This window comes from Mustela nivalis (assembly GCF_964662115.1).
Source record: "Mustela nivalis genome assembly, chromosome: 16".
In the NCBI taxonomy this organism is placed as follows: domain Eukaryota; kingdom Metazoa; phylum Chordata; class Mammalia; order Carnivora; family Mustelidae; genus Mustela; species Mustela nivalis.
In genome coordinates this window covers 44,635,827-44,646,111 of record NC_139035.1, presented here as the reverse complement: position 1 = coordinate 44,646,111, position 10,285 = coordinate 44,635,827, and the positions used below count along the sequence as shown (strand labels likewise).

Below are 10,285 nucleotides of genomic sequence, written 5' to 3'. Positions count from 1 at the left end.
CCACCCCGCCCCAGCATCTCTGTTCCCCGCAGCTTGAGGACACCCGCTCCACCTTTATTCTCTCCCACCAAAGAAATCCCCTTTCCTCCAGCACGGGGCAGCTGCTACCCCTCCCGCCCCTCGCCGCCCGCCTCCTCCAGGAAGTAAAGAATGCTTGGAATGCCCCCCCATCGTGGGCCGGCCCTCTCAGCCCCCTGCGGAGCATTCCCCAAACGCCAGCTCCATTGAGAAACTCCCAGGCTCCGAGGGCCAGGATGAAAGGGAGGATAAGGACAAAGGGCAGGCCTGCAGCCGGCTGCCTCCGGCTTCAGGCGGGCTCCCTCCCTCTTGCCCTCCCCACAGCGGGCTGGCGTTCACTGGCCCCTGGAACGTCCCCAGTCCGAGTCAACCCCATGGCACACCTGTCCTCCTGCCAGCCTGCTGTGCCTGCCGGGGAGCCCCATCTGGGCCTTCGCTGCCTCCCTGCAGCTGGGGGGCAGGCATGGTTGCGGGGTGTGGGGAAGAAGGGAGGAAGCCAGGACACCAATGGGGTCAAGATGCGAGAGCAAACTAGAAGTCGCACAGGCCACCCCCGGGGTGCTGCCGTCCCGTATCTTGTAGGTCCCGAAAAACAGGGAGTCTTTACCCTCAAGAAGCATCGAGCTCTGCTGTGAAGTTGGCTGGGCTCACTCACTCCTTCAGCTCTGGAGTCAAGCCCTGTTTGTGCGCCAAGCTCCATGAAGACTAAGCCAATGGCTGTGTCCCCAGTACCGCACTTAAGATCTTAGCCTCTGGGGGTGGCTGGGTGGCTCAGTCAGTTAGGCGTCTGGCCTTTGGCTCAGATCATGATCTCAGGGTCCTGGGATGGAGCCATTAGGCTCCCAGCTCAGCGGGAAGCCTGCTTCTCCTCTCTCTCTCTCACTCCCCCTGCTCATGTTCCTTCTCTCACTGCCTGTCAAATAAATAAGTAATAATTATAAAATTATTTAAAAAGGGGTGCCGGGGTGGCTCAGTCGGTTAAACGACTGCCTTTGGCTCAGGTCATGATCCCAGGGTCCTGGGATCAAGTCCTGCGTTCGGTTCCCAGCTCAGCGGAGAGTCTGTTTCTCCCTCTCCTGCCTGCCACTCTGCCTACTTGTGCTCTCTCTCTGTGTCAAATAAATAATCTTTAAAAATTACTAAAAAAAACAAAGTCTTGTCTTCCAGGGGGTTGCAGCCTGGCCGGCAAGTTGGCGTGCATAAAAATACATAAAATTCGGGCTCCTGGGTGGGTCAGTGGGTTAAAGCCTCTGCCTTCAGCTCAGGTCATGATCCCGGGGTCATGGGCTCGAGCTCTGCATCAGTCTCTCTGCTTAGCAGGGAGCCTGCTTCCTCCTCTCTCTCTGCCTGCCTCTCTGCCTACTTGTGATCTCTCTCTGTCAAATAAATAAATAAAATCTTTGAAAAAAAAATACATAAAATTCAAAAGAGAAATTGTGGTCAATTCAGGTAATGTTGAAAGGGAGTTTGGATAACCGAAAAGCATTTCATCTTAAGAGATAATAATGGGCAACCATTTCTTAGGTAGTTTTAATTTTATTTTGTATTTTTAAGATTTTATTTATTTGAGCAAGAGATGAAGAGAGAGCACAAGCCAGGGGGAGGGATAGAGAGAGAAGCCGATTCCCCGAGGAACAGGGAGCCCAATCCCAGGACCCTGAGATCATGACCTGAGCCGAAGGCAGACACTTAACAGACTGAGCCCCCCAGGTGGCCCTTCTGCAGGACTTCCACATCAAGCACTTCATATGTGGTATTTAAGCTCTTGGGAGTGTCATTAATTCAGTGCAATGTTTTATCATTCTCATGTTACAGAAGAAGAAGGTGAGACTCAAAAACATTGAGTAACTTGCCTGGCTAGCAAGTGGAGAAACCAGAACCCAAATCCAGATGTCAAAGCTAGCACGGGTTGGCGGGAAACGGAACTACAAATACCTATAAATACTTACTGAGCATCTATCATGCACCAGGCTTTTTTCCAGGCACAAGGAATCTGGCAATTCCCTCAGCCCGAAATGCCTTCCCCTGCTCTCCACAAGCTCCAAAAGGGAACTGAGAAAAAGAGGGTGGGTGGGAGGTAGGGGGGAGAAGCTGAAGTTGGGGGGGACAGGATGGGCCAGAAGGGGCAGGCCACAGTGGAGGGAACCCGGCAATGTGGGGGAGGGAAAGGCCACAGCCCCTGCAGCCCTGTCCTATCAGCCTATCTGGGAAGGGGGTGGGGTGCGTGGAATTTCTGGTAAGGAAAAGGAACAGAGGTGTTTGGTCCCGAGGTCTTTGTCCTCCTTGGGGTCTGTTTGCTTAGTGTCTTTGAAGTCAGGGGTGGGAGCAGGAGGCAGGAGAGGGGGCGGGCATGGGGAAGCCCACTGGGGAAGAATCTAGGTGGGAAGACTAGGTCTGGTACCCCAGCTCCAGAGAGGCCCTTCTCCTCTCACCTGCCAGAGAGCTTCATACCAAAAACATTCCAGAAAGCAGGCTCAGAGAGATGATGCTGGGCCCCCGGGGCAGAAGGCTGGAGCCCTAGGAATATTTAGTGCCACATCAGCGCTTCCGGAATGTGAATAACCCAGACAAGGCGGGGTAGGGGGGGTGGGGGGAAAGCGACAGGGGAGGGGGGGCGACTGGGAGACAGGAAGGGCCTTCTGAAAGAAAGCAAGACAAGAAACATTTCAGTCAGAATCCTGTCCCATTCTTGGCCCTTCCCTGGGGCAAGTCCATCAGACTGTCCCTGAGTAGAAATCCCCCGCCTGGGGAGTACCGAGACTCCTCTGGGTGGACAGAGGGAAACCTCCAGGGCACGGTAGCCTGTCCCCACTGTCAAGACTACCCCTTGGTTTCTCCTTTGGCTCATCCAGTGGGGGCTGCCCTGAGTCCTCCTGGAGAGGGTGGGGGGGCTCGCGTGAAGGGAAAATGGCAACCAGGGTGGACTCAGGACAAAAGATTAGCTGAAGAGCCTAGACATGTTTAGGGTGAAGAGGGCATTTTTGGGTTTTATGCGAAACCACCTCATAGATGACGGGGGTGTGATCTTCTGAAAATGTCAATACACTTGTAAGCTCGTGGCCCTCAAAGCAGGGTGGAAATCAATGGGTAGCCATTTCTGAGGCGCAGGATTCAGCTAGATAAGGCAATCGGCCACAGAATGTGCTGCTTCATTCCTTCAGGAAGTATTTGCCCGCAGAGTTCCCACAGCGTCCACTGCTCCGGGCTCTGGGGGACAGGTCTGTGCACAAAACTGACAAATCTCTGCTCTCCTGGGGCTGCCATTCTAATGGAGGTAGACAGACAAAGCAAAGGTACAATAAATAAGTAAATTATACAGTATGTTCGTAAGTCCTAAGTATTAGAAGAATAGGGTTGGAGTACAGGGATGAAGGGAAGAGGGAATCAAATTCTAAACCTAAATTCTAAATGATGAGAGAAAGCCTCACGGCAGAGGTGGCATTTGTCCAAAGACCTGAAGGAGGGGAGGGAACTAACACTGTGAATATTTGGAGAAACAGTGTTTCCAGGGTAGAGAACAGCCAGTTCAAAGACCTTGAGGTGGGAACAGGTCAGGCAAATTCCAGAACTGGCAGCGAGGCTGGAGCAGAATGAGTGAAGGAGAGAGTGGCAGGGATAGGTAAGAGGTCAGGGGGAGTGAGGGCAGGCAGAGATCACATTGGGCCTCGTGAGCCATTATTCAGGCCATGGCTTTTATTCTGAGTGGAATGGGGAGCCAGGGAGAGTTCTGAACAAAGGCAGGGAGGGGCTCCATTGGACATTTTTCTTTAAAGTTCCTCTAGCTGCGTGTTGAGAACAGCTGGGGGTGGGGGGTGGGGGTCGACACCACGAGATTTTTAACCTGAAGGACTGAAAGGAGGACTTCCATCCGCTGAGACAAAGGTTACACGTGGAGGGCTGTGGGGGAAGCCAGGGAGCACTTAGACCTCAATGCAGATAAGAGGTATGAAGAGTCTGGAATTTGGGAAAGAGTTGTGAATTGGTTGAGCGATAGAGATTTCCCAGTTGTTGCTTGAAGAACTTTCTGCTCTGGGTGCTGACTAGGCAATCTGTGACCCTAGGATTTTACAGAATCGGAGGGCAGGTGTTTCCTTAGTCCATCAGTTGCTGGAGAGCCTGAAAGCTGAGGAGGGGGCAGTTTTGCCTGGTTGGGATCAGCTTTCTCCTCCTGCAGAGGACCAAGGGCTTTCTCTTATGGATGGGGGAGAAGGTTGGAGAGAAATGGTCCTCCAGACAGTCGAACCTTCCTGAGACCCGGTTTCCCTATCTGTACGACAAGAAGGTTGTACTAGACACTCCTCAAGACCCTCCAGGGCTGACACTTTGGCCCTGCCCGTCTCCAAAGGCTTTCATGGATTTCATAAAAATGCCAGGAATGTTGTCCTTGGGCCAGGGCTCTGCCTCTGACATTGGCAAAGGGATGGACGTCGCCTTGTGCCTTCCTGTGTTTCTGAACTTCCTGCTTCAGATAGGGGGAGATTGGGCGGGGGGGAGGTTCGGGAGGGTTGGGGCTTGAGCCCTGCCCACGGAGGGCCAGGGAATCTGCATTTCAACACGCCTGGCATGGGGCTCCAATCACACCAAAGGCTGAGAATTTACTTCAGGTAAGTGGTAGCTTCTGTCCTCACCTGGAGTAAGCGCTCAGCCCTTGGTGTCACTGGGGCCCCTTGCCAGGGGCGTTAAAATGCAGATTCCCTGGCCCTCCATGGGCAGCCTTCTCGCTGCTGCCTTGACAGGAATCACACACGGCTGGGCCTGCAGCTTCTCTCTGGAGCTCAGGCCTTTCTGTCATTCTGCCTCTTTCTGGCTCTAAAATTCTCCCCTCACTGGAAGGCCCCATCCTTTTCAGTCATGGCTTCCCTGGTCTCTCCAGGCTCCATTCCTCTCCCTGGAGCTAATCTCACCTTCTTGATGTCACCATTTCCCCTCTCCTGGGGCATTTAGATCAGGCTGGGGGAAATGAGTCATCCTGGGGTGGGGGAAGGGGCTTCAAGTCCATAAATGGGCAAAAGCTCTGATTTTAGCTGTCTTCGGGAAAGGGACAGTCTCTCCCCTCCGTTATCCTCCCCACTCTGTCATAGTCCTCCCCCAGAGGAATTCCCCAGAGACCAGGAAGGCGTGCGGTGGGGAGGCTGCCTTTGACCAATGGAATTCTAGAAACAGCAGAGCTTCTCAGGGAACTGCGTTCCGGTCTGACTCAGCTTCCCTGATAAACAGACACTGCCGGCCAGGATTTTCCCAGCCCATGAGGCCAAAGCCCCATTTCCGGGTGGAAATACTCAGCTCTGCCTTTGGAGTTGAGGACCCAGCGAGGGAGGCAGGACTGGCCACACTCCCCCGCGATCACTGCTGTGTCCCGAACAGCTTCATCCTCGAAGCTGGCCTGCTGCTGGCATGAATGTTGCCTCTGTTAAGGGACACTCCAGGCTCTGCCTCCCACCCTGCTAGTGCCCAGTTCCCTGGGAATGAAAAAGCCACGGGAAGGGCCAGGTGGTGTCTAAGGACAGCTGTGGTCACCCCCCCCCCCCCACAGTGGATCCTCACCTGGTGGCCATATTTCTTTTGAGTTCTTTTCACCATTGGGGGTCTGCGCCGGCTCTGCTGCGGAAACCTTGCTTACAACAGGCCAGACTCACAAAGCTCCAGATACATCAGAATGCCAATTCCCTGACTTACCATGAAAAATGCAACTGCTGGCAAACCAACCAGATACTTGGGTTTGCTGGTGAGTACGTTCACCGTCTGTGGGTCGTTTCACAGAGGGGGGAGCCACAGTTCTGCAGGAAGCTAACTCAGAGAGCGTGGCAGGTGGGTCAGGAGTGCTAGGGCAATGGTCTTCAATGACTGCTGGGCTCGCTCCGGCGCGACTCTGGAGAGAAGCCCACACACATCAGTGGTGCCACGGAGACCATCTCACTGGCTTAGAGCGTCCTTTCTAGAGCCAGAGCACATGGCAGCAGTTCAGAGAGTCACTTTCCTAGTTCAGGCCTCACCAGCCATATTGCTGGAGGGGTTCAACGAGACTGCCCATCCACACACCCCGTAACCAATACCTCATCCAAGAAAAGCGAAGGAGTGAGAGTAGGTGCTCAATAAATGTTTAATGAAGGGTCTCCACCTGCTTCGCGGGCCCCAGCCCCTTATAAAGGGAAATCGGATAGTTAAGTCAGTGAAAACCCATCCCCTCGTAAACCCATCAACACGCATTGAGAACTTACTATTGTTCTAGGTGCCAGGGGAAAATACAGACGCAGTCCAGGGACCGTCCCCTCCCTCCAGGAATTCCTATATAATAAAGTTGCAGCTATAAACGAACACCTACGGGAGGATCGTGAGCAGCACCAGTGGGCGTGCCAAGGGTGTGTGTCTGGCACGGAAAATGTGTAAGGCGCTCAGGTCCCTCTGGACTTGGCTGTGACCGGGCCGCTTGCGTGGACGAGGGATAGACCGCTGGCTGTTTGGGGTCCTCACTCTTTGGTCACTAGATTTGTCAGTAAAGGGATAAGCCCTGCTGACCGGGGAGAGGGGGACGGGGTGAAGGGGTGCTCTAGGCGCCCAGGGTCCCAGGGCAGGCTCTCCCTTGAGGCCACCCAGCCACAATGCAGGAAAGCCACAGCCTATGTCAGACTCACTCCTACCCCACCTAGCCCTCATGGGAAACAGAGGGGTCACAAGGAGTAGACATACACCAGGGAGGGACGGAGAGAGAGAGCTGGCTACCTCCATCCCTCCCTTCCCTGCCAGCCCTGGTTGGGGGTAGGGTGGGGCAGCAAGCAGCAGGCTCACCAACCCTGTTCCCAAGGAACCAGAGCTACCATCAGGCTCCTCCATTCTTTTCTCCCTGCCTGGAGGGGTTTACCTTCTTTATTATTTATTTATTTATTTATTTACTTTAAAGAGCTATTTATTTATTTTAGAGAGAGCTAGGGGGCAGGGGGAGAGGCCCAGGGAGAGGCAGGGAGAGAATCCGGAGCAGACTCACCGCCAAGCAGGGAGCCCGACACGGGGCTCGATCTCACAACCCCAAGATGGTGACCTGAGCCACCCCTGGTTTACCTTCTTTAGATGCCTCTCAGAGCCTCAAGATGAGGCAGGGTTGCAACTCTCTCTCAGCGGCGTCAGCTTGGTCCATGTGTGTCCCATGGCCTTAAATGAGCATCTCTGTCAGCTGAGTCAACTTAGTCCACGTGCGCCCTATGCCCAGGCCCCTTGGATCAGCATCTCATTAGACCCACTTTTCCACCCCTGTTGGGGCAGTGAGTGAGGTCCAGCCTCAGCTTCCTTCCACCCCCACAACTTAGCTCAGAAAGAAGAACCAGCACAGAATCACGTTAAATGATGCGTTCAGTGTCAGCACATCCCCACCTCGGATTAATTTTAGGCAAAAGAACTGGTACTGATCCTCACTGAAGTCTCTGGTGTTGCTTAGAACCCCAGTTCCCAAATAGTGGTCTGGGGGACCCCTAGCGGTACTCCCCAAATCCTTCCAGAAGATACAAGGATACATGAGGTTAAAACGGTTTTATTAACAATATGACTATATCATTGACCTTTTCCTCCTGATTCTCTAATAAGTGTACTGTGGAATTTTCCAGGGCCTTCCTGATGTGTGTTGTTACAACAGATGGAATGCTGAAAGAGATGTAAGCATCCAATTCTGTTCGAGAATGTAATTGTACTTAACGCTGTGTACATTTAAAAATGATTAAGATGTGGGGTACCTGGGTGGCTCAGTGGGTTAAGTCTCTGCCTTTGGCTCAGGTCATGTCTTGGGGTCCTGGGATCAAGCCTCTCTTCGGGCTCCTTGCTCAGTGAGAAGCCTGCTTCCTTTCCCCCTGCCACTCTGCCTACTTGTGATCTCTCTCTCTCTCTGTCAAATAAATAAATAAAATCTTTTAAAAAATGATTAAGATGGTGAATTTCTTGCTATGCATTTTCTACCACAATTTAACTTTTTTTAATTTTCAAGAAAAGAATCTAGCTTTCTTTCATGAAGCCAGACATTTAAAACATTTGCAACAATGTACAACAATGCTTCTCCTCTCACTATTTTTGCTTGTTTGTTTGGATAAAGTTTATTTTTGTAGAAATGTTTTGTTCGTGTAAACATGTAATGAGTTATTACTACTACTTTTTAACTGATATTTGAAAATAAACGAACAAGTATTTAATTTTTTTTTTTTTTTTTTAGATTTTATTTATTATTTGACAGAGAGAGACACAGGAGAGAGGGAACACAAGCAAGGGGAGTGGGAGAGGAAGAAGCAGGCTTCCCGCTGAGCAGGGAGCCCAATGCGGGCTCAATCCCAGGACCCCGGGATCACATATCTGAGCTAAAGTCAGATGCTTAACCAACTGAGCCATGCAGGTGCCCTTTAATATTGCCTGGAATATGCTGAACTAAAAAATTATTTGTTGTCTATCTGAATTTCAAATTTATTTCTTTTTATTTATTTTTTTATGTAGGCTCCACACGCAGCATGGAGCCCAGCACGTGGCTTGAACTCACGGCCCTGAGATCAAGACCTGAGCTGAGATCAACAGTACTCCAAGCTCAACCAACTGAGCCACCCAGGCACTCCCGAAATTCAAATTTAAATGCACATTCTGTGTTTTTATTTACAAAATCTGGCAACCCTGATGGCAGGAAAGATTTAGGTTAGACTGAGAAGAATTTGAATCAGACATCAGGATTCTGATCCAGGAAGGGGTGGATGATTCCCTATCCTGGACAGCTTTTCAGAAAGCGAATGTGCTGCTGGCTTCTCCGTGTGTGAGTGTGTGGGACTAAGGGTCCCGGCCTGGACGGGGGTGGGGGGGGTGGGGAGTGGGGGTGGGGGACAAAGGATCTTCCATGAGCCGGGCGCCACGACTCACCCTCCTAGAAACCTAGGTGCTCGTGGATGAAAAGTCAAAGCTGTAGAAAGCGAAACACCTCTTAGGTTGCTATTATTTCAAGAGGGAAGTGGCAGTGGGGAGATGACAGTGGGTGGGGGCAGGGGAGGATGTCCAAAACATGAGGCCATGAGGTCATTCTCCTCTCCTCTGCTGGTGAGCTCTGCTAAAAATAGTCATAGCTGAGGTTGAGTCAAGGGTTGTGGGGAGGCTCAGGGGGACTCTGGGTGGGGCTGTGCGGAGGTACAGCTTGAGGATTAGGGTTTTGGGCCAGGCAGCCAGAAGACCCAAGAAGTTTGGGTTTAGAAATAAGCAGAGACCAAGAACTGGCTTCAGGAGCAACCCAGAGAAGCGCCCTCCCCTCCAGCTAAGAGAATGAAGGGAAAAGGGACCAGTGATGTGTCCCTCTTCCCACCAGCCTCAGGGAGCTCTAAGAAGCCCTTTCCGTGAAGAGACAGTTGTGCCTCCTAAAGAGGACTGGCAGGGAGGCGACCATGCTTTTAAATTTTCTCAACTGCGTCCTCGACATTGTCCCCAGCCCCGAGGATCCCGGATGGATGGAAACGCAGTTCCTGCCTTCTGGAAAGCCTGCGAGTCCGGTGGAGGAGACAGAAACATAAAACCCATATGATCCCATGAACTCACCGTGACAAGAGTTCATAATGGAAGGGCCAAGCGAAGCTGAGGCCCTCCCTCGGCAGCGCCCCAGTGCTGGCCCAGGCTGCAAACCTGCAGAGAAACAGGGCAAGCTCCAGACCCCTCCTAGGCTCCACTTTGTCACCTGCTGCACAGAGAAAAGAACCTGGTTTGGGGAAGAACAGCCAAAGGACAGTTTTTCTCTCTGGAGCCTTCTCCTTCACCTATCACAACCCTGGAAAAGCAGTTAGATGCTTTTTCAGAGGGTTTGTAAACACCATTATTGGTTTTCCAGTGAGGGAGGGAAGCAGGGGAGGACTGGTCTACTTTGACCTTGGAGGTCTGGAACCCAGCTTAAAGTCACAGAACAGTTTCTCCTTCCTGGAATCTAGAGCTTCTGGAACCGACATGAACTGAGCCCTTCCTGCCAGGGGGCCAAGGGGAGATACGGGGTCCGGAACTCCAGCCTGCTGGGGGCACAACCCTTAGAGGGGTCAGAGAGTAACTGGGCAGTGCCTGAGCAGGTTCTGAACACGGGGTTGGGTGGAGGGAGCAAGGCCCTCTGCCAAGGGGCACAAGGGAAAAGCGTCCTGAAGGGAGTGAGCTGGGCCCTGCTGGCTGAGTTTTCTGGGTCAAGTAAGTGGGTTGGGGGAAGCGAGAATGTCTTAGCAATTCAATCCTGACCTCAAATAGTCAAGTGTGGTGTCTGTGTGTAAACCTCATCCACTCGGTTGTA

The 10,285-nt window shown here is 52.3% G+C and overlaps 1 long non-coding RNA gene across 1 annotated transcript; it reads left to right on the top strand.

The window, feature by feature from the left end:
* Positions 1-5,586: 5,586 nt before the first annotated feature.
* On the top strand, positions 5,587-7,155 carry LOC309850440. The gene is made up of 3 exons (XR_014304237.1): positions 5,587-5,743; positions 6,248-6,377; positions 7,084-7,155. It is a non-coding gene; the product is annotated as an uncharacterized lncRNA (long non-coding RNA).
* Positions 7,156-10,285: the final 3,130 nt, after the last annotated feature.